The sequence below is a fragment of the Aulonocara stuartgranti genome (genome assembly GCF_965226115.1).
Source record: "Aulonocara stuartgranti genome assembly, chromosome: 15".
NCBI classification, from domain to species: domain Eukaryota; kingdom Metazoa; phylum Chordata; class Actinopteri; order Cichliformes; family Cichlidae; genus Aulonocara; species Aulonocara stuartgranti.
The window spans coordinates 14,762,650-14,786,801 of NC_138951.1; the positions used below are offsets into that span (position 1 = coordinate 14,762,650).

Here is a 24,152-nt window from a genome sequence, read left to right on the forward strand (position 1 = left end):
TCTTTTAGCACTTTCTTCCCTGTAAACCTGCGATGCTCTCAGTCTGTCGTGTGCAAAGGCATAAGCTGACTGCCAGCTGCATTCAGAACAATTAAACCTCAGCGATCACAGCAAATAGTCGCCCACCTCAGAGTTTAATACCCACCGAAGACTCCCCGACCTCCTCCATTTCCTCCCATTCAAGCTCGACACGTGCGTTAGCTCATCTCACCGCACGGCACATCTTATAGAGCAGCTGAACTCTTGTATAAGTCATCACTTGTAAAAAAATACTCGAGTTCAGCGCATCGTACGCCAGCCACTTTTTTCCTCCAGTCCCTCCTGTTGTGGGAGATTTATTGAATGGAATAACACTGGCTTCATTTTTACTCCTGCTTTTATGAATATATATATTGTTTTAACAGTGCCTTTAAATCCCTCCTACACTTTTGTTAGGGTCATAGCTCGGCCTTCATCTGCGTTCAGATTCAGTATTGTGAAGTATTTCAAACATTATCATAAGTTATTTATCCTGGCTGTACCCCTACACTTTCAGCTCAAAATGATGAGGACTAACTTTAGTTTTACGAATAAATCATTTACAATTTGGCATCTCTGGGAAATCAGTCAGTAAATACAAAATCATTAATTAAATAATTACTTTGTCAAAAAGACAGTCACAGAAATATTAAATAATAGTAAGCAGCTTTTTTCAAGATTAAATGATAAACATTAGCAGATTACTGCCTTCAGTATGTTTAGATTTGCAGCTTTTCTCTGTTCGATATAAATGTATACCTTTGTAGTTTTCATGTAAAGCTGGATTTGTATTTTTGTCAAAAAAGGTGCCATCAAATAAGCATTTAAGTCATAAATCTTTTAGCTGTTGGTCAGAAAAAACCTTAACTATTAACTTACATGTCATATATCATGTAACAATAATAATCTCTAAGAATTTGTGGCAGATACATTGTTTATTAGTTTAAATAGAGAATTTTTGTAATAATTGAGAAATTGGACATTAGAATATACAGCACTGAATTGTAACAAAATTCAACTAAAACTGACAGAAATGAAAACTTTAACTTATTTTATAAAATCTTTTCCTCCTTTTATTCGTATAACCTTCCAAGTAGAAGTGGAATTCCTGAAACTTTTCTATTGTAGCGCTGAACGTGAGATACAGGCATCAGAAACCCCCAGTGTTGTTTTAGGAAGAGGTTCATCACTTACATGCAATATATTAAAAACATGCTTCTTATTTGACTATATGATTCAGCCAGTAGTAGCTTTAGGTCTATCAGCCCTTCTCGCCCAAAAATGCCTAACAAATAACTGAAAATCTACTGAGTTTTTAAAATTAATAGTAATTAGAATTACAGTGAGTGGGGGAATAAATTTGCAAGCAGATTTAAGAATATCCAGCAGCGGACTTACACCACAAGTAGTGATATGGCTTTCACATCTTTCAAGTGAAATATTAGATGGCAGTAGCCAAGCCAAAGAAAAGGTCCTCCTCCAGGGTCCAAATAATTATAAGAGTGCCATAACAGATCAAACATTATTTCCTTGACCTTGTCTCCAGCTTGAGGAACAGCTCAGACTTTTTTTGGCTGAAAGCTCAGGGAGCAAAACTCTCTCTGTCTGCAGGAGCACTTACTGCACGGACCTGACGTTTACACAGGATTAGAGATTCATTCGCCATTAAGTAAATGACCCTCTGCTGGCCAGGAGCAACACTTCTCAGGCTGTTTAGATTCTGTGGAACAGAATTCGCAAAAGGATTACTTTAGAGCATATATCAGCTGTTTTGGCAAAGTCAGAAAGGTTTGTACGGCACTAATTCTTGCGTTTTAGTGTCAACTACCTGACAGAATACTATTTTCCAACACTGACAACACACGCTGGAATAAGTTGGATTTTAACATTTCTGATTCATACTGATTGAATTTTATCAAACTTTTTTGCAACATTTTATACCAAAACAAACTTAAATGGGTGGAAAAATGTTAATCAGCGGCAGTCAGTGTAATATGAGACCTATACAAGTAAACACATACCACATAAAGCTAATGTACACACCTTAGAGATATGTTAAAGTATTCATTTATTTATTTATTTTTGGGTGTGTTTTCATTGTCTGTATTGCACAAAAATTACGGGGTTTTTTTTTTACATGTTTTTCCCCAAGTTTCTGAACTTTCCTAATGGTTTAAAATTCCAGTATCGTGCCAACCCTAATACAACCCTCATGGTTTATATAAATGCATTTTAAAAATTGTTGGTGCGCTTCCTTTTGCCCATTCCAAAGCTATTGCCAGAAATACAAAGATGGTTTGACTGAGTTAAATGCACATACAGCATCATAAAACTGCAACACATTCTTCCATTCTTATCTTGTGTGTCCCATTTGACCTTTGTTAGTCCTTCGTTTATCAGCCTTTCTCCACACCCGACACAGTTAAATGCAGTATAACTGACATTTGGCTAGCATAATCATGTTGGTATAAGATGTAAGATAAGGATATTATGTACAGTAGTTTTAGATAGGCTCTGTTTATTTGAAATAAAAACTGGTGGGATCATTTCCCCTGTGCTCCATTACCCAGTCTGATTAACTGTATGATTCGGCACATCATTAGGTATGCATCTCATCCACATTTAGGTAATGTCGTATTTTAGAGAACAATGAGTTCTTCGGCTGCACAGCACATCTGAGAAAACATCCATTGTGTTTTTTTAGGGGCGTTTTAATTCAATCTAAGGAAGTCAAAGCAGGGTGATAAAAGACAACATCTTTATATTTTCAGTTCATGATGCAACATATTGCCGTGTCTCTTTCATGTTTGAAAGATGAAACAATTATCAAACAAGTGAGTGAGTAAAAAAAAGTAGTAGTTTGCTTGGACCACAGCCGCAGGTCCTTTGTTTTTTTGTTGAGTCAGTTGCCTCAGGCTTTCCTGTCAGGTGTGGCCTCATCAGCTCTACTGGATGTAATGACTTAATTTCGGGAAACGCAGTAAGTAAAGAATCCTATACTCCTAATTGTTGAGCTTTTCCTTCCTAGAAAGTTTGTACTGTGAGAATATAATGTGCTGCTGTAATGCACACTGCTACATACCACTTAGCTGAATTGTCGCTTTTGGCCTACAGACAATCACACCTTCTGCTGCTTCACCCAGAAGTTTTTTTAGACCATTGAGGGAAGGATCAAGCTTAACCTAGACTACTGCTTACAGCTGGATGAAATCTTCCAGATTACTGTAGCTATATAGAGCCCATTTTTTAACCTTATACCTACTGCAACACCAAGTAATTGTGCCTGCAAATGATGGGCTTATATAACTGCTATAACAGCTGGAGGCAATTTTGAAAGCAGAGACAGGATGCACTAAACAGTAGACACAATAAATCAGTTAAACAAGTTTAATCCAGTTTTTTCTATTTTGACAGGGTTGTTTTCTGTTCATTAGCCTGAACAAAGATGCGAAGCCAGTATAATTGGGTTACCATAATACTTTTCAATGGAAGAATCAAAGAAGATATTAAAAATACTCATCATAAAGTTCAATACGTTATTTGTTATCTCTTGTTTTTGTCTGAAAAACATTCAGAAAATATTGAGTTATTCTTAAATAAAACCAGAGGGAATTCTAAGCTATCTGTCCTGTTTGCTTGGTGATAAAGCCGCAATGTATCAGCTCCAGCCAAACCTCATGAAAACTCGTAGCAAGGTGGTACGGGGGGGACATGGAGGACCAAGCGAATAAGGTCCCAATCACACAGGCCTAGAGACCGGTCTGCAACCACCTGGCAGCCACCCATCATTTTATCTTTAACAGGAACACAGTGGAAAGAAACTATATAATTTGGATTGTCTACTTTTGAAGGAACTACTTCCTCTTTCATCGTCATATGCGAAATACGGCTGTATAAATGTGTCGCAGCCCCTTGGCATGCACACTCACAACAATAGCTGAGCGTAATTGGAGTCATGTGCGGAGGTATTTTACCTCCACAAACAGCCGAGACTTGGTTTGCGATACATGTAGCAAGACAGTGAGGTGTTGTGGCATCACCACTAACCTCATCAAACATCTTACAGTAAATCATATCACAGAATATGACGAGTGTATGTTGAGGTGAACTGAAGAGGAGGAGTGGAGAGGGACAGGTGCTGCTAGGGCGAGACAGACGTCTCTCACGGAGTCCTTTAGTGGTGCAGGCAGGCAACATGTTCAAATAGCGCACAACTTCAGTTTTTTTTTTATTTCTATATGATAATTCTGCATTATTTAAGCGATAAGAACAAGTAGTCTGATGTCCCGTAATCATTATGAAGCTATAATTTGAGATACAGTAAAAGATACAATAAATAAAATAAGTTTTTGTACCAGTATCGGATCAGTATCGTCGATACCACCCTGAATTTTACTTGGTATCGGATCGGAAAGGAAATCAGTGGTATCGCACATCATTAGAGTGCGGGAAAGAGTACGACCATGCAGGGTTTAAACCGTGGACGTACTTACTTACATTTAGTTCGTAAAAAGTGACAAAAGCATTAGCATCCGCTGTACACTCTGCGTGGGAAGAAAACTTCTTTCTACAGCAAAAAATTTAACTTCAAATCTGCAAATCTGAGCAGGCACCTAGTAAGCCCCCGCGGGAATGTGAAATTCACAGAGAAACCTCCGGATCCCCCCACTGACATGATCACTGTGGTACCGTGCAAACCTCCACCCGCACCACCCCTGCTAAACAGGTGAAAATAGATTTAAGAGCGGCAGCACTCAGTGCCGCTGAATCTTTGATTTTATTCATTTTTTGCTGTTTTACTTGCAACTATTTTAAAGAGTGAGCATAAACACAAAACATTATTTTATTTTATATGCTGGAATATGCAGAAAATAGGTTTAAAGGTTAAACAATTTCTTCAAGTCAAAGACTTTTTTATGTAATTTAATTTTGCTTAATGCAATGTGCTCAAAATTTAAAAAATAAAATAAAATAAAACAATTATTAAAAAGAGGCTTTCCATTTGATTCAATTTTATATGAATGATTATGCATAAAAAATAGAATTGGGCTAAAAGGTCTATTGCTTTTTTATTTTTTATACATATTTTATACATATTCAGGTTGTGTATCATGTTTTTTAAAAGTAACTAAGTAACTAATTACTTTTAAAAATAAGTAATCAGTAAAGTAACAAGATTACTTTTTTGGAGTAAGTAATCAGTAATTAGTAACTAATTACTTTTTTCAAGTAACTTGACCAACGCTGGTTGTGAGTGTTTGCTGGAGATGGAAAATGACTGCCAAAGTCCCAGTTGTGCAGACCCTGGAAATTTACCTGTCGCTAGTTTTATTTCTATGCGATGCTAATGAGCTTAGCATAGAGATGCTTGGTCCACACACACTGTCCAATTTCTTTGAATGCTTGGCCATATTTAACATGGCCATCTGCCTTTGTAGCCCTCGTCCTGGTCAAAAACAGACCATATTTAATTAACATTTTCTGGCTGTTGCCTTTATTTTTTTTGAGAAATGACTAAACCTGCACACGGAATTTCACAATCGACATCATGCTGTTGGGAAGTCAAATAAATCAACTGACCCTGTGTGCCAAAAATGGACACGAACATCCCTGTACTTTAAACTGCAGTTTAATTTGTAATGTGGCACAACATTAACCGGGTTAGATTTTCTGCAGTAAGAGAAATATTTAAGGCATTTACCTTTGATGTATTTGAGTTTGTTTATTTCAACTTCATATTTGTGGCTGTGTAAAAAAAAAAAGTCACCACTATAAAATGTTTTATATCTACAAATGCAAACAGAGTCAGTAAGACTGTTCGGCGAACAGCGTCTCGATGCTCTGTTTAGCATGTGGCTTCCACACCTCCATCATCACTCCAGCCACCTGTCAGCTGAGCACCATCAGCATCTCAGCTTGGCTCACAAATAACCTCCTCATTCACTGGGGATGTGACAGATGCATGCTTTAATGTTGATGCAATATACATATTTGTTCCATGCAGGCTTGCGATTATTCGGTGTTCAATACTAGCAGCAAAAGCTCTGGAGGAAAGTCGGAGAATGCAGCTTTGCTGTGGTGAGTGATTTAGGATGGAGCTAAGGCTCACTCTATTTCTTCCTTTCTCTTTTCTTCTTCTTTTTTTTTGAAATGAGACCTCTCTTGTGCCACCCTTTAGAGTTGAGGGTTTAATTGTCAGGAAGGGGATAGATTTATTTGCCTATAAATTACACGAGTTTTCTGTGGTAGGACTGGAAGCATAATGTAATCTGCACATGTGCGAGGGTGTGGATGATTTTACTGCTCAAACTCACATCATCCTAGCAGCAGACCTAGCATGTATTTGCTTTAATTTTAACATAATAACACTAAACAAAAAGGTAGAATCTATATGCTTGTCAGTTACTTTGAAAAAGAACCTACTTTATTAAGAGCAGTAACTCAAACTTTATCATGTCTCAATAATTCACCTTACTGGGTGACTCACTCTCTCCTGGTACAATAAACGTCTTGATCCTTCAATGTTTTCAGCGCTCAAAACTTCCCAAAATTTATAACATTTAACATTTCCCAGTAATTACAGCAAAGAGAGCAAGAGGCTTGATTGATGCTCCATTTCAAAGTGAGCTGCGGTCGTTCGCCAGGGTTTTTGAAATAACCTTTTTTTTTTTGCCCTGCAAATTGGTTTTCCTCCCCCGACCTTCAAGAGTCGCCACTCGGCATCACGAGGAAGCTTCTGTAGGGAGCCATAACTGCCGCCTAAGGCCTTCTAAATCCTCCATTTGATGGCCTGAGGATTCAGCAAGAGGATCTGAAAGGGATGAAAAGAAGAAAAGTGCTCATCCTTAAGAAAACAAAGAGCATTTCCTTCCTCATGTCAGGAGGAAAAAAGAGGAAAAAGAAAAAAATCGAAACACATAATAATTCATCATTGGCTTTTACCGTTCCTTGACAATACATAACTCACTCTGACCATGATTTCCTTTCCCCTTCATACCCACCTCCATTATGGCTTGTTTTAATAACCTTAATATGGGCAGTTCTACACTGTTCAGTAAAAAGGTTTACACTTTGAACTGTGATCCATGATATGACTAACATATTTTTATAATATGACTATGAATTATATCGTAATGGAATAACACAGAAAAGAGCCCGGAAGATCACACGGTATGAGTGATGAAATTACTCACCTCAACCTAAAATCCCCCAAATGATGACTTTGGTCTTCTTTCAATTGTTTTGTTCCTCTTCTAATATTCAACCGATGTTGATGGAGCTCATTATCAAAGTTTTAGCAGCAAGTCAATGTAGCTGACAGGCATGACATATGAGTTGATGCTGTAACCTGTCTCAAGACCATTTTTAAGCATCAGTGCCATATGGCAACTCAATTTTGGAAGCTCCACTAGATTCCTGAAGGGTGTCTGGTACTGTCATTGCTCATCCTACAGCGAGGAGGCTGCATCCTCCTCAGCTTCTATTCCTGATGGACAATATGGAATTGGCTGAACATATAACCTGGCAAAGAGACGGATAGATACATAAATGAATGCACACGTTATATTCATACCCTGCCCAGAGTCACCAATATTTATATCTAAAACCTCAGCAAATGGTTGAGCCATAAATCAAAAATTTGAAACAATGGTAGCATTTACTACCACTTTCGTAGAGATGAACTTCACTGGCAGTATCCTTTGGAAACTGGAGCTATAAATTTTATTACTATTAAATGTTTCTAAAGGGAGTTGACAAATAGTTGAATGGAGTTGATTTTCCCCTCCTGCTCTTGGCAAGGCCGAGCGGAGGAAAATTCCCTGTCTTGAAAAGAGCACAGCAAAAAATGCTCTCATATTAGTGCTGCCAATCCATTCATCTTGATGCTGTTTGAGTGTAATTTAAGCCTTTTTAAAACAGCGTCTGAAAATACAATGTGCTTAAGGGCAGTTGAGAGCGTTTTATGAGCACAATAAAATTGTCACTGCATATGGATTAGATGGATGTTGATATATGGGTTTGATGTTTTTCATGTGCATGGGTGTTTACAGCTGAGTTTTAATGTCTGCTGCTGAAGGACTAACTGTAGGTGGAAATTACTCAGATTAAACCCGATTCACATTAACCATAACCTTGTATTAAATTTAAAATAAAAATTAAAAAAAAAACAGCAGTGTGCCTAAATATGCACTTGGGTGTAAATGTTAATTCTTAAAATCCAAATTTGGACCTTAAAGTTTAGATACTATTTAGCTATTTCCTGGGAAATGTCTAATCATCATGTAGCCAATTTAGAAGACATTTGGATATTAAACTGGTGGGTCCATACTCTGCAATGGAAGCTAAATCTGATGTAATGCATTTAAAGTTAAACACACACAACAGCAAATGTTTAAGGAAAGGATTATAGCGTGCTTGCTCCAAGATAAGCTGCAAAAGGAACTCCCGGGCTAACTAGCTACTTAGCCTAAGAAAAGCATTACATTTTAAAGGCTAGCAACATTCTAGCTAACTAAATTGAAATTTAATGCTGGACGTTAACCCTAAAGTCCCATCCAAGACTAAGCAGGTCTCCCCAGTTTGCACTCGAACCCAGTAACCCACCCAGTAATGTTATATTTGTCAATCTGTTGGGTTGGCCCTCTTTGTTAAAACCTCTTTTGTCACAGGATATACGCTCAGAACTTAAAAAGGAACAAATGCATTATTTAAAAAAACTATTGACTACCTAATAGTGAAACACAATTTACTGTTTCTTATATGCCAGATATTGCTTTGTTATGAAAAACATTAATTTTGAAACCATGCCAAAAGATTAGATCACTAATGGGTTGCTATATGAAGAGTCCACTGCTCACTATTCAGGAGAGGATTTCTATTTTGTTTTGTTTTATATTGTTTTATTTATTTCCTTGGAAATTGAACTATTTAGCAGATAAAGCCTAATAAAAACTTGTGCTAATACTGTTAGTTGAATTTGGGCCTATTGGAGTCTAGTTAATGTGGTGTTGAAAGGTGTGGCCTCCTTTCTTTTGTGTTCCTTTTCCTTGTGTTGAGAAAAAGTTAACAGATGCTGCTGTTTGACTAGTGAATGTAGTGCTGTGGAGGCGGCGTTGCATAGTTAACTTTTAGTAGGGCACCGGATGCTGAAGCCCAGCTACCAACTTTTTTTAAATAGCATTTTATGATCATTTTAATATTAAAATGAATTAAAATTTTGCTTTTATTTATAAAACAGGGACATTTCCCAGTGATCAAAAACTTTGAATCAGTTGTGTAAAAACACTGAAGGACTCGTTCTTCTTGAACCACGTGATTGCTTGTTGTCTGATTGAAACCAAAAAAATTTGTTGCTCTGCAGTGAACTGTGCTAACAAATTTGGGGAAAATTTGTTATGTTTGAGTGGCCCACTTAGTTAGTAAGGTAATGTTAACGAGTTACACCTCCTGGTATGTGGTCAATAGGGAAAAATGTTTATCCCCCAACTGGAAAGCGAGTGGATTCTGGAGGTAGTTGGCAGTCATGTGAAACTCCTTGGTGACTTTGGTCACCAGCAGATCGCTGCAGTCGCCCTTAGGTTGGGTGGAAGATGACGGTAACACTGGCAACACTCGCCATTTACTCTCCAAGCTGTAGTGAAGTTAAAAAAAAGCATGATGCATACTGGAACTAGAGCTCAAGGCAAACACAGTTTCACTACCACTTGACCAGGAATAACCACTGACCAGTCTGTAGGCCTCCAGCAGCCTCCAGCATCCACTCAAAACTTGTTGGTGAATACACATTTTTCACTTCCAAGTGATGGTCGCCAGATGGTCGACTACAGGTCTTTAGGCCATAGCTATCAAGCTGAAGTTACAGCCAGCTTGTGAGGAAAAGTAGCTAATGTGCGGCTGGTTAAGCTGCAAGACCGACAGGTTGTTTTAATCAGCATAACATAACGCACAACAAGTCGGGTCACATTTATCTTCACTTTGGTTCTGTGGGAGGAAGAATAAAATTAAATGGCAAAAAAAAAAAAACTGGTCAACATCACAATTGTTTACATTCAAAGTTTATTTTTAGGGAATTTTGTACTTATTGTTAAATTAGCTTCATCTGTCTTTTTTCCCAAATAGAAGTAGAACTGTATTTGGCCTTTTGTGCTCTGTTCAGTCTTGGCTGGAAAAGCTGCAGTGGGCAGAAAAGTTATGATAGCTGTAGTTATTGATGTCAAATGTGAAGCACTGTGGCTCGCATCAGGATCCTTTATTATAGCATATTTAAGTTCACATTTGAAGACACATCTTTGTAGATTTAAGCTGTAAATCATTAATCAATGAATTTGTTTAAATTCACTTTTGAGTAGAGACAAAATTGCATCAATCAGGCAAACTCCCAGCTAACATCCAGGTGACTATCAGGTGAATTTGGGGGTGAGCATATAGCTTACACAAGATACATAGTTTTAGCTTCAAATGGTAGGAATTGACAGTGTTGTAATCCATGCATAATTACTTGCGAGGTCACTGAAAGGACAAGCTCTTATAATTCATGCAGGCCAAAACATCAAGAATCTGGGAATAGCCTTAACATCGCTGTTCTGCTTTTAGCCCTGTACTCATCCAACCACAAGATGATTTTGTGGAGAGAGCCTTTTCCTACCATCGCTCTGGGTCAGTGTGATTTACGCACATGTTTACTGATGTCTTTCAGATGGTCCCTCTCACTGCTTATTGTCTTCCACTATTAGTTCCCAGATGAATCACCAGCGGACAAATTGGGGGATGTCTCTGTGGATCTGCGATATTTATTGAGGTTACGCATCACTGTGGACCTCTCCATTGGCTTCCCTAACAAGGAAAAAACAGATGGTCCGTGGTCATGGCATGTTTGGACATTGAAACACTCGGGTTTCATGGTGCTTTTTATGCTTTTCTGCACATTTGTTTTACATCTTGTTCAGAGATTATAGCAGGCCTCCTTTTGTCCAGGATGTTAAAGGCGTATTGTCAAAATGTAATTCTCAACTTAGAGTCCATCATGATCTACTGACCCCTACAAAATCACTGATGTACCGTGCAACCTCCCTTTGAAGAGAGCTTCTGGATACTTTGCTCTCTCATGTATTGAAGCTCCTTGCTGAGAATTGTACTCCCTTTGAAATTCCTCATACCAAAGCAATTCACCATTTCTGGGTTTATACTGCAGCATGTTTTTTTTTTTTTAATTCCACTTTCTTTTAGCCAGCTGGTAATACTCCAGCATGTTTATTTTAATAGGGTAAAAATAAATGAACCGCAATGATTAAAGGAGATATCTAAATATTGTGTCGTGCAATTCACGGAGCAGGGAGCCCCACTGATTACCTTTAAGTAAAGAATAATGAACTCAGCTTAAAGTTAAGATGACAATGCAGCTATTCTATTAATACAACCGTGCACCGGTCTCACAGACCGCACCGTGTGTCTCATTTTTATTGGTTGGCATGCAGCTGTACTGGCAAAAGTTTCACAAAAGCATCTAAGTTGCTACTGTGGATAAATAGGAGCTTTTGGGGGGCAAGTGTACACATCTTAATGGAAACGACCTGTTAGATAAACTGAGCTTGTCTGAGACAAATTATTTCCTGACTTTTTTACTCTGTCAGCTGGACTCTGAGTAGATGACTCCATAAACTGCTCGCTGATGTTGTGGATACTATCTACACACACTACTACTCTAGTATTCATCTTACCATGACAAGCGCTTGGAGCCCAGCAGATGGTGGATGCTTTATCGCCTTAACAGACACACCCCGATGGTGATTTCTGACCTATAACATGACTGTCTCAGATAACACAGCAGTACAGGATGGTGGAAGAACTGTTGCTGTATAATTTTCCAACAAGCTTTTAATTTTTATATTTCCAAATATTTTTAAATCGTTCTCTTTGCATGTAGCAAGACAATCGTATTAAAGTGAGGAATTTTTTTTCCTTCTTCTTCTTTAAAAAAAGAGGGAGGACACACTACCTTGAACAGCTTTAAATGGCGATACCGGACTTTGGTTCAGATCTTGAAAACATATGGAAACCCCTTTGAAGTGCAATGGGAGCCGCTGAGGCGGCTGCAGAGGTTCTCATTGTTTACCTTTCAATCCCCAACCTCCTTCCTCCAAATAAAAAAGGGAGAATGTTAAACCTTACAGAGGTGCACATCAGCTCAGTTTTTTATACCCAGCTAAGTGAAGACTTCCTAATCCACATACCACCCCGCAAATCCCCCAGGGTATCTCCTGCGTGTGCGTTTCAATGTCCACTGTTTCTTTCTCTCAATTAAATTCTGCAAACTGGCCTAAAAACCCAGATACCTCCTTGTCCTGAAAGGCTTATCTAAGAACCAGCCGGTGGTCTGTAACGTTAAATGCAAGTTTTTAATCAAAATGACTTATGTTTTCAGAAGTGTATATGGCTTCCCCTCTGGCTAAATTTAAACCAAATGCCCCCGCCATTAAATTGTGTAGCTGGGAGATGACCCTCTGGAGAGAAACACTACAGGCAAGAGGCCTGGATGTATTTATCTTTCAGTGTTTCACCTGTCTTCAGATACCATTTCCTTTTTAAGTCGAGCAGTAGGGATTTACTGAGCTGCTTCCTTCCGGGACCCAGTGGAATACAACATTAAACTGCAGGGAGGAGAGAAAACCTGTAGCGCACTAAAATAAAGTTATGTCAAAACCATTCTGCTCTTCCTGTAGTCTTTCCTCAACCTTGCAAGTATCCTCCAAGGGCCTGAGAACATTACAAGCCATTCAGTATATATGAATGGGCACTAACAGACTTTTTCGTCATTTTGATATGTCTAAATTTTGCAGGCACATCCTGTGGTCTATCAGGCACAGCCTTAGTTTCAATTTAGTGTCTCCCCGTGGACCCCCGTCTTCTTATTTCATATGGAAATTGTATAGAGTTTTTATCCCCGTGCACTTTCAACTGCTTCAAAGCTGGGGATCTTTTTTTTTTTAACCAGATAGATGCACAAGCTTGCATTTTAATGCAAATCACTGGCAAATCACTCAAAAACAGCAAGAATGTACTTGAAGTCCTAACACGGGCCTGTCCAGCTATTAGTTCAGATCATTCCAAGAATAAATAAATGATATATCACTGTTTAGCTGTAAGAAATCTGCAAAAGTCTTTGGAAAAGGAAGAAAAGCACCTGTATTTTTATTGGGGAAGGCTTGCCTTATACTACTCTATAAAGTTTGGACACTGCCAGGGGAATCATTTCAGATGATCTCTAGAACAGCAGTGCGCCTTACTTCACACAAATTTGGCCCGAAAGGATTTTATCCGGAAGAAATGTTTAAAAATGACGTCAGTGAAAAGAAATCATTTGATAGGGCAATTAGGGATGGTTATTTTATTTCATAGAAACTCTCTACAACTGGCCTTTATTAAAAGTAAGCCTCCACTTACTCTGAAACATGTGAACTGTGGTAAATGTGTTAACCGCTTAGCTGGTGGCAGCGAACATTCACAGATTTTTTTTTCTTTTCTTAAAGAATAATCTTGGAATAATGAGTTCAGCACAGCCGGGTCCCGCTGTGAGTAACGTTCTCTTCTGGTGTTATAGCTGAACTGGGTAAACTCTGCTCAAAATTACATATTTATCATGCGCACACCACAAAACTATGCGCTGTGGTCAAAAGAGCCTTGAAGCCACCCACACTCATCACTACTTTCCACCCATAATTAGTCAATATAGACATTAACATTTCGCTTCGTGACTGTTGCTCTTAAACTTTGATTTGTCATTTCCTCTGCTGACGTTGCCTCCCATTAGCATTACCAGAAAAGGATTTGAAAAACAATGCAAAAAGAAACTGGAGATGTGATGCATCAGGTATTCATCATCAGCGACTCAACCTCTAAGTAGACTCTCTCTGTAAGCCCGGTCAGATATTTATTTTAACGATGCAGAAAACGAATCTTATTACGAGTAATGAAATAAAAATGCTTGACAATGTTTGATTTCTACTGCTAGTTTATCTAAGCCACTAAATGGAGAGACGAGGCCAGCATCGAGCCTCTGCCGGTAATCATATCTGCCACAGCTGCCACATTATCAGAGATCTTGAGGCAAGCGCACAGGCGGCTGTGGTGGCTTTTGCCGAGTGACAATTCTGTCGCCGGTGGTTTGAAGGAAATTTGAAAAGCTGCTAAAAAGCATTCATATTCTTGACAAGATCACAAAAAAACCTAATCTTTTGTTAGATCGCGATGACACTGAATTGTCCAGCCTTTTTGTATTCGCGATGTCTTATTAATATAGCCGCCAAAGACATACAGAATTGGTCCAGAGACAGCTTTTAGAAATGAGCTCACATCGTCTTATTACATGCCGTCCGTGTTTCCCTGCACATCCATGTTAGATCCCTTTCAGCAATTAGCCTTGAACTAGGAAAGACGATCAGCTCCAGTTTCCCATTGCTGCCTCCCTCGTCATCTTGGAGCACTTTTAATCTTCCCCCATGCGTCCTAATTAAGACGTTAATGCTACCTCCCACGGGGAGCTAGATGCCCCACTCCCACCCACCACATTCCATCTGTAGCCATCAAAACTGTTATGGTAATAGTCAGCTTTGCACAGGTGCAAATTGCTTACATTTAGTCTACATTTCCTCTCAGTCACGGCTGATCATCAAAGCTTGACTTCAAGCATTTGCTCACAAGTGGCGGATTTGCTTAGATGTTATTTGAAAATGGTGCTTGTTAAAATGGGAAATTGCAGTTGTTTCCATGCAAGAGATGCCTGAAAACAGCACGAAAGAGTTACCGCTGCCATGTTTAAGCCATCTGTACATACAATGCAGTTTTGGGGCAACAAATATATTTTCTTTCAAAACGTACAGTGGTTGTGATCATTTATTCAGACCAGCCACAGCGACAACTTCATAGACCTGTTCCACTAAACTTTCCTCTTGACCTTTTAACTATTTTGTTGGACTGGTGCCACATAATGTGTATAAGCTACTCAGGGCAATTACAAAGGCCCGGGATTGAAAGAGAGCTGTCATTAGGATGTGCTTTCACATACCAGCCTGCAGAGTTTGGCTGCAGGCCAGGCTGGCAAATGGGACGAGCTCTGCAAGGAGAGTCGGGGGGCCAGGCCAGGGGCCGTGGGGGATAATTAGACAGTTTTATCCCAGCTTGTTGATATAAATGTGGCCAGCTTAGCCCCCTACGCCCTTGCTCCGTGGTAATGATCATGTCTAACAGGTGGTAGGCAAACAGACAGGGGCACGAAATGGATACCACGCTTCCTGGCCACGTCTCCTTTTTTTGTTTTGTTTTGTTTTCCGGCCCAATCGGAGCTGAACTCTCCTCCATTGTGGTTTCGTTTGTGATTGTTGATATGGGGGAGTGTTGGATATTTGTCACCATCCCATCACATTCTAGCTAATCTCAGCCTCCCCGGGGAGCCACGCAGTGAGGGCCAGCCTCACAGAGCGAAAAACAAAACACGACGATGTGTTTAACTCAAGTGGGCTTAGAGTCAAAAGAGATTTAACACTCCTCTTAGAGGTCTGTAACAGAGACACGGTGCTTCTTCCGTTTTGTATTCTACCTTATGAAGTCTGCATGAGACTGCTTTTATCTAATAGTGAAAATATGTTCATTGAGTAATGGAAACTGCTTCCTTCTACTCCTTCTCTCCCCGTTCACCTCCATTCGGAATCTCCGAGATGCATTATGGAGTTACAAGCCTCTGGATTGAGTCATCTCTGACATCAGGGGCTGAGCACAGTTCTGCGCATCCAAATCTCCTGTATCCTGTGCAGGAGGGGGGGCCTGTGCTGTTGAGGTATGCATGTGAAGAGGCTTTGGAGACCACTCAACTCCAGGCTCCTGATTCACTGTCATATAATGGATCATTTGGGGCAAAAGGAACCAGAAAAAAAATGATGCATGTATTGAAATTTACTACCTTCCCAGAAATGTGTGGAACAGATTCAGGCCAGTAGATGAAGCTCATTTTCTCCGACAAATGCCTTTTTTATTTGGATGGCCCGTTGAGCTTTGAAGGGTGAATGTCTAAGTTTTCTGTGTGGCTAGAAGATTTGTTCATGGTCTTCCCTGTGACCAAAAGAAGCATTCAGTCAAACATCCACAAGGCTCATACTGCCCTTGCCTGCGGTTAGCTGTGCCCAGCTGATTGTCGAGGCGAGGATCCAGATTTAGGAGCTTGATCTTTTCTGGCCGAGTTGCAACGCTGGATTTTATTATAATTTTCACCTTGTGAGTTGTTTTTAAAGCTTACACTAACCCTAACCCTAATCTTACTCTCATCGGAGGCTTAAAACCTAACCCTATCTTTAAATAGAGCTGAAAAAAACAGGTTTTATGATCGCAAATCTTCAAATATATGGGTTTTTTTTTTCTTGGTGGCTTGGCACTGTGTACAAGTTTTGGGTGTTTTGTGAAGGAGTTGGGCTTTCTCATCAGAAGTGATGTGACGTCCTCAGAGCTCTGGGTCGCTCGGCCTGCTGGTGGAGAGGACTTGGTATTTTTGTTAGAAGTGCCATGTGTTTAAATCAAAAACATTGTGATAAATGGATGAAGGGCACTAAGGAAAAACTGCCAGAGGAGGACGAGGACAGTGGGGCAGGCAACAGGCTGCCCACTGGCAGGACTCTGGGTTTATAATCCAACACTCTATATTTATTTGATTGGCTGCCACAGCTGACAGGAGGTCATCTGCCTCTACTGAGAGAAGAGTTGTGACGAAGATGCTCATTAATAGCCCACAAGTCTGCTGAGTATTTCAGTGCCATGCTGCAAACATTTGCAGAAAATTTCTCTCAGCTTGTTGCTTCTCACTCATGTGCTCCCCTTTGTGAAAGGAGTTTGGCTCTTTGTGCCGGTGGCGGAGCCGGTTCAACAGCTTCAGGTCACGGCGGCTGTAACAGAGACGCTGTGAAGCTCCATTGCACAGCACATTGAGCGTCCAATCTAACATTTATGTTTTAAAGCATTGAGCCTAAGTGATGCAAACGGACCTTGGGATCACATCGAGTTTTTTTGACTCATATTCAATGAAGCAAATAACTAGTTATTTTACATTACATTTTTACAATGTCTTATACAGCTTATGTTGCGTTTATGGGGTTGTTAGGCTTCCTGCAGCAAAGTACACTCAGAACCAGATAACATTTGATAGAAAGCATATTTTTGCTTTTTTTTTCTTAATGAACTTCACTAAAATATGTTTTATCTTTATTTTTACTTTCTGCAGCAGCTGGGGCACACAAGCACACAAGTTTTGTCATTTGTGCCCCAATGACATGCTGTCAGGTTACGCTCATGTTTTGATTAATAAACAGTATCGTCTTAATCCATGTGTCCAATTAAAGATTCTGCAACCCACAAAATGTTTTAGAGCATGTTTCAGCTTTCATATAAATAAATAGTTAGGTGGAGCTCTTTTTTCATCTCCCTTATCGTAAATGATGAGTAGGAATATTGAGCTAGTTACAGACAAGAGCAGTTTATAAAATAATTTCTGAAATTAGCATAATTTTATTGTAAAAACTGTTTTCGTGTTACAGCAAAAGTTCTGATTTGCAGTCCTCACGTATACGTGTGTGCGGTGAAACAGCAGAAACAAATAGTTGAGGTGGGGCTAAGGACAGATTCTTCTCCCTTTAGTATCTTTCTGTGTTTACCAAAATATCTCTGACCCAAAGGTGATAAATAGACTTTATTTCCCATTCAGGCAACCAAGCAAAGGTCTAAATTTGTCTCTTTGTCTTTGAGTCTGAATCCTGTCCAAAATCTCTGACGTCTAAAGAATATTGCCCCGTCATTGTCTGAGACTGCTGGCAAGATGTTTATTTTTAGCAGACATACAAAACCTCCTTTACACACACACAAACAAATGCACCCTGGTGTCTCTGTCTGCCTACGTCCTCGTGTTATCACAGTAACCACATATTTACGATAAACAAGGCATTTAAAAATGAAATGTGGATACTGTGTCAATAATCCAATTGTAGATATGCAATAACGCTTTTTGTGTGCCTTTGTACAGTTGTGATTAAAATGAAGTCATTTTTTAATAGCTTGTATGAAACAACAGGACTTGACCCAAAGTGTTCTAGTTAAGGCAAATATATTTTTATGTTCCAGGTCTCCAAAAACACAAACTACAAAACACACATTAACAAACAACATGATTTTTTATACAAAAGCACAGCAAAACAAATACAATAACAATAAAAAATATATAAATAAATATGAATAAGATAGGATAAAGAAATAACAAGAATTACCCGTTAAAACCAACTGTATCATATTTAACACACAAGTTTTTGAGACTTCTTTCATCATCAGCATGAATTTTCCCCTTTCCGAAAAATCGAAATACATTCTTAACCAATAAATTGCAAGCAAGCCAGATGTAGCAAATATAATACAAACTAGATCCCATATATCCAAATTAGTATTTTAATTAATCTTTTTTTGATTTGTCAGATGTTTCAATGAATACATCATTTTCAAAAAGTTTGCATTTTCTGGCTTCATTTCCTTATCAAGACAACTGTAAATAAACACATGAATAAAATCTACAACAAAAAAGAAGCAACAAGTATAAGTAAAAGAAGAGCAAGACTGGACAAAAATGAGGACTTCACTAGACATAAGTGAAAATAGGTAAGTCTTTCAAACTTCACTGTAAAGAAAAAGTTCAGAAACATGATTCAATAACTTTTGGAATTTCCTCAACTTGTGCCTGTTTTTGTTGATTTTACTAAGCGCTGCAAGAGTTCTGGCAACTTGACATTGATCACTTGTTAATAATAACAATAATAATAATAATAGCTTCAGTGTATTTAAAAAAGCAGAAGGAGCCACATCATTGATTGATCTGGCACAGACACCAAATGAACTTTCTGACCCAGCCCTCACATTTCTCTGTGCTTCGGAGCAGCGGGGGTCGTACACTAGCCTGCGAGCCCTTCCCCCGGCACAAGGTCGAGTTTGTGTTTCCTCCTGGTTGCAAACTGGGGACCTTTCCTGTGTTAGGCAATGCCCTAAGCTATGGAAATACATTAACCTGTGCTTCGTGTTGCTGTAATTGTATCTGCAGAAAGCTGAGACAGAGATAAATAGAGGACATAACATTGCGTTTCCATCCTGTAGTTTTCTTCTTCTTTCGTCGACAAGGCATAGAATCAATCACGCCGCCTTGATATTTTGAGGGTTTTTTTTTACAGTGTGCTGGACACGTCCATATGATGGCAGACTATTCAAAGAAAGAAAACTCGGTTGCCTTTAGTCGTTAGGCAAGAGGGGGGTATTGAGAGAAGCTGCTGGGAGATTGACCTCACTGACCCAGAGGCAACATGTTAGGGGAAAAAAACAATCAATGAAAATTCACTGGTAGTTAAAAAAAAGCAAAAAACAGGCGTGATGGGTTCTCCTTTCTGTCAGCTGCACAGCCTCTGTTTAGACTCGCCTCCATGCGCGTTTGACTTGCAAACAAAAACCACACATTATGAGCCTCGCTTACTCACTTAACTATCACCTAACACTCCACAGCCATTTCTTGCCTGTTTCTCTGATTTTACAGTGATTACTTACAACTGGAAGCAATTCTAATAACTTCATTTCCACAGCAAGACAAATGTAACACATGTGTGGGCATATGCATAATACATTATGATTAATATATAATATAAAATACTGGTAATCTACCGGGATCTTGGCATGCACTCTGAATATAAAAACACAAAGAGGAGAAAAAAGATTGAAATTGAAAGAGCAATAAATGCAACCCAAATGCTTTGGATGGAGATCTGATGGTTTGTATTTCCCTTTGTTATGATTTCTTCTTCTCCACTTTTCTTTATTTTTCCAGTTTTAACCCCATGTTTGAGAAAACTGAAATTCCCCAAATGTAAAATTTCAAGACTTATAACTCCATGCTGTTTTTACAAACTCATTCGACCCTGAATAATGATATTAACGCAGCTGTTCGAGTGCTGTTCTCACTGATACCAAGCCTCGTGTGTTAATTTAAAACTGTGTTCGTGCAGTTGACTCACATGCGCTTAAAATACAGCCTGCGATTAGCATGTCTGTGGTGGGAAAGGTTTGTGGGGAGGCATTATTATTATTATTATTATTATTATGACCATGATTATTAAGGCCATGCTGGAGATGTTGTTTCATCCCCTCACTGAGGGAGAATCGCCGTGCCTTCGGCCGAAAGGAGGTTAACAAAGACAGGAAGATTAAATAATACATTCATCACATTCTGAGAGGCCGAGGGCCAAGTTCATGTCAAATCCATAACAAGCAAAGTATCCTCGGCCCAGCTCATTTCCCCACACGCACGTCACACTCTGCTGGAAATCTGCGTAGAGGATGTATTGATCTTACTGGTGCTTCCTTTCTCACAAGCTCACAAACAGAGCCGCCGTATCACAGGCAGTGCCGCAAAACAACCTCCCCCGCCTCCCAGCCCCATAAAACAAAATAATAAACTCACCGCTCGCCAAAATAATCCAAGCACCTTTGTGTGTGCAAACGCGGTCTGTGCTAATGCACTGTTATTCGCTTCCTTTCACTTCAATAGATGAAAATAGCCTGTGTGTTTATAAATGTGGAGTACATGTGCTAGAGGTCAAATCTGTTAGAATAATAATTTGACGTGACTTTTTACCTCCCTGTCAGTTTTACTTTTGTGTCTTTAAAACATCACTTAAAGTTCACAATCGCACGTAAAATGGCAAACGCAAACTCATAATTTATCACTTCTGTGGGGCTATAGATCTTGCTTAAAAAACAATTAATCAAAATAGGGTATAACATATGAAAAGGTATTTATACATAGTTTTTAAAAATCATACTTTTCTCTACAGCAATAAAACACACTGCAGTTTTCTAGTTATAGGTGGAATCTGCACAATTGTGTGTTTATGTGGCATAAAAAGCTTATGACTGTAATTTTCCTTTGTGTGTTACTCTCAATAAATGATAGAAAACACTTAAAATTATGTGATATTGTTTGTTTTGTATAAATACTTAAGCTAAGTGCAGATTCTTTTTAAACCTGATATTTTTAGCTCCTACACAGATTCATTTAAACTGAGATACGTTAGTGTAAGCCTCAGTGGCCTTCAATTCAGGAAATTGAAAGCTTGTTTGGGTAAAGTTGTCACAACGAATGACATAAAAAGTGAGGTTAAATTAGCTGGAGACTGCATAATCTGGCCACTTTGTTAGGTACACCTCATCAGCTAGTGGTTTGATGCAAATATCTAATCAACCAATCATGTGGCAGAAATCCAGTGCGTATAGATATGTAGGCATAGTCAAGTGTGCATACATTCAAGCTTAGCATCAGAATGGGCAAGAAAGATGATTTAAGTGACTTTGAAATGTGGCATGGTTGTTGATTATAGCTGGCTGTTCTAAGTGTTTCAAAAACTGCTGTTCTACTGGGATTTTACCACAAAACCCACTCAGTGGTTTACAGAGAATGGTCTGAAAAAATGTTCAGAGAGCAGCAGTTCTCTGGGTGAAAATGCCTTTTAATGTTAGAGGTCATAGGGGAAAAGCCAGTGCTTTGAGCTGATATGAAGGCAACAGTTAGTCAAATTACCATCTGTTACAACCAAGGCATGAGGAAGAGCATCTCTGAATGCACAACACATAAACCCTGAAGGTGGGCTACAGCAGCAGAAGACCACACCGAGAATAGGAAACTGAAGCTACAATTTATATTGGTTCTCCAAAGATGGACAATGAAAGTTTAGAAAAATGTTGTCTATCACGACATACGGATGACAAGGTCAGTATTTGGCATAAAATGACATGAACCCATGAATCCATCCTGCCTTGTATCAAGGGTTCAGGTGGGGCTGTTGGTGTAATGGTGAGAGGGATGTTTTTTTGGCACACTCGGTGGCAAATGAGCGTCACAAAGCTTAGATCATCTCAGTCTGGTTTCTTGAAAATTGATTTTTTTAAGATTTAAGATACCTTTATTAGTCCCACAAGGGGAAATTTCAAGATTATGTGCACTCAAATGGCCTCCACAGTGAGCAGATCTCACAGTGCAGCCGACAAATCTGCAACAACTATGTGATGCTGTCATGTCAATATGGTCCAAAATCTCAGAGGAACATTTCCAGCAACTTGTTGACTCGAGTAGTTCTGAAGGCAAAAGGCTGTCCAAGTCAGCACTAGCAAAGTGTACCTAATAAAATGGCTAGTTAGTGTGAATTTATCACCATTAAAGCTATGAAGAGGCCTTGGGCAGATACTTGTACTGTACTTGTACTGTATGTATAAGTATTAGGTGTATTTTTGCACTATCATTGCGTGTTTTGTTTCCTTCTAATCAGTCAGACTGATTATGATTGTCCTCAAACAGGAAAGCAGCTTCTTGTTTACTGCTCTTTGTTTGTCGAGCTTCCAGTGACAGGCACTGATCGAGCGATGATTAAGTATCACAGAATCATCAACAGCGATCCACAGGGTGAGAGCACTGCCTCGTTATCGGCTTTAAATTCCTGAAAGCTGAAATTAGAGAAGATTAACTTAATTAGGTGGAAACTTTGACTGTGCAAGTATAAACTGTGTTTTGTGTCATCACGCCGCTTCCTCCTGCGTGTAATCATCGTCATACTCATCATCATCATCATGGTGACAGACTGTGATGTGCTCAGTGCTTGTTTTTATCACTTCCTTCTGATTTTGTACATTTGATTAGAAAATCTGACTCCTAGTGGATGTAAAGAGCCACTGCATGTAGTAGCACCCCTTTTAACATGAATACACGGTATAAACATCTACTCCGCTATAAATGTCAGAGGCAAATACTTTTCACTTGTATTCAAAAACAACAACGAAAAATCGGAGATATCCAGTTTTTGTGAACGTGTTGAATCATTATTAGATCCCATTTACACCATTTAATACTTGAAAGCTGCTTAAACATGAATAATCCATGCTGAAAAAGTTACCACTTATGGTAACCATTTTCTACAATATTAGACTGATAGTAGCTTAATACATTTAATACATTTAAAAAATGTGAAATACTGCAACATTGGTATCAGTATTCTGTGTGATGGCGCATACCTTTGATACTTAATCATGCTTTAATGCTGCAATACAATACTGTGGCATCACCAAATGTATCCATAGCTAGAGGAGCTGTGTGATGCCGTGTCCAATTTAGCACGTTTTAAATGAAGGAAACTCCATGTTTGACGGTGTGGCATGTTGCTGAGCTTTGGTTGTGTTCCTGTTTTAGTTGTGTGTATGTACAAAGTGTCAGGGGACCTCTTTGAAAAAGGCCAGAAATGTAAAAGCACCTTTGATTACAATCGCAGAGAGCTCCTGAAACACGACTCCAGGAGCAGCGGAGAGGGAAAGAGGGAGATTTAAAGGGTGAGTAAAAGTGAATGCTGACTGGGTGACTTTTTGCTCTCTCTCCTTGAACAGTGCCTCAAGACACCTGACTGCAACGCTGGCTGGTGCCTTTTAAAAAATTTTTTTTTTTAGAGAAAACACTTCACAGTTCAGGTGTCGGGTGATATTTACGTCCCCCGCGTGCTTGAACATGTTGATATCAACTTTAAGGATGCTAGAAATACATGAGAAGGCACTGAGGAATTTAGAAATGGCCTTCTCTTCCCGGCGTTTCTGAAAAACAGAAAGCGTATTCTCTGCAGATGCAAGTGCTTTTGTTTGCCAGCGATATCATTTTGACATTTTAACAGCAGTCAGCCTCGGCTTTGATTCAATATTTCCCATTTCTCCGCTCTGAGCTCGTCCAAATGCTCAAGGGCGGCCGCACCAAAGCACCCCCGTGTCTGGAGAAGGTCATGACAGCTGTGTGTGGCCCTCTGTCCTTGCCCGGTGTACCAACTGGTTAATTAGCCTGCCACATGAGGCACATAGTGGGCAGGCAGGGGAATATGGGAAGAGATAGGCGGAGATTTAGCCATTGAGGACAATTCGTTTTGATTCTGAACTGTGATTGGTCTGGTTTAAACCCAGAATGTAATGTGATACAATGCAGACCAGTTGTCACTGGTGAAATCTGCAATTCTGGTTACAGAGTTCAAATGGCGTACACGTGGAGAGAGAAT

The 24,152-nt window shown here is 39.3% G+C and overlaps 1 long non-coding RNA gene across 2 annotated transcripts in view; it reads left to right on the forward strand.

The window, feature by feature from the left end:
- Window positions 1-24,152, forward strand: part of LOC309689930 — an 86,182-nt gene that overhangs the window by 18,074 nt on the left and 43,956 nt on the right. The window contains exon 2 of one of the 2 annotated variants that reach the window (XR_014271561.1): window positions 6,023-6,096. The exons of the other annotated variant lie outside the window; for it this stretch is intronic. This is a non-coding gene — a long non-coding RNA (uncharacterized lncRNA). The remainder of the gene's footprint in view (window positions 1-6,022; window positions 6,097-24,152) is intronic. 2 annotated transcript variants of the gene reach the window in all.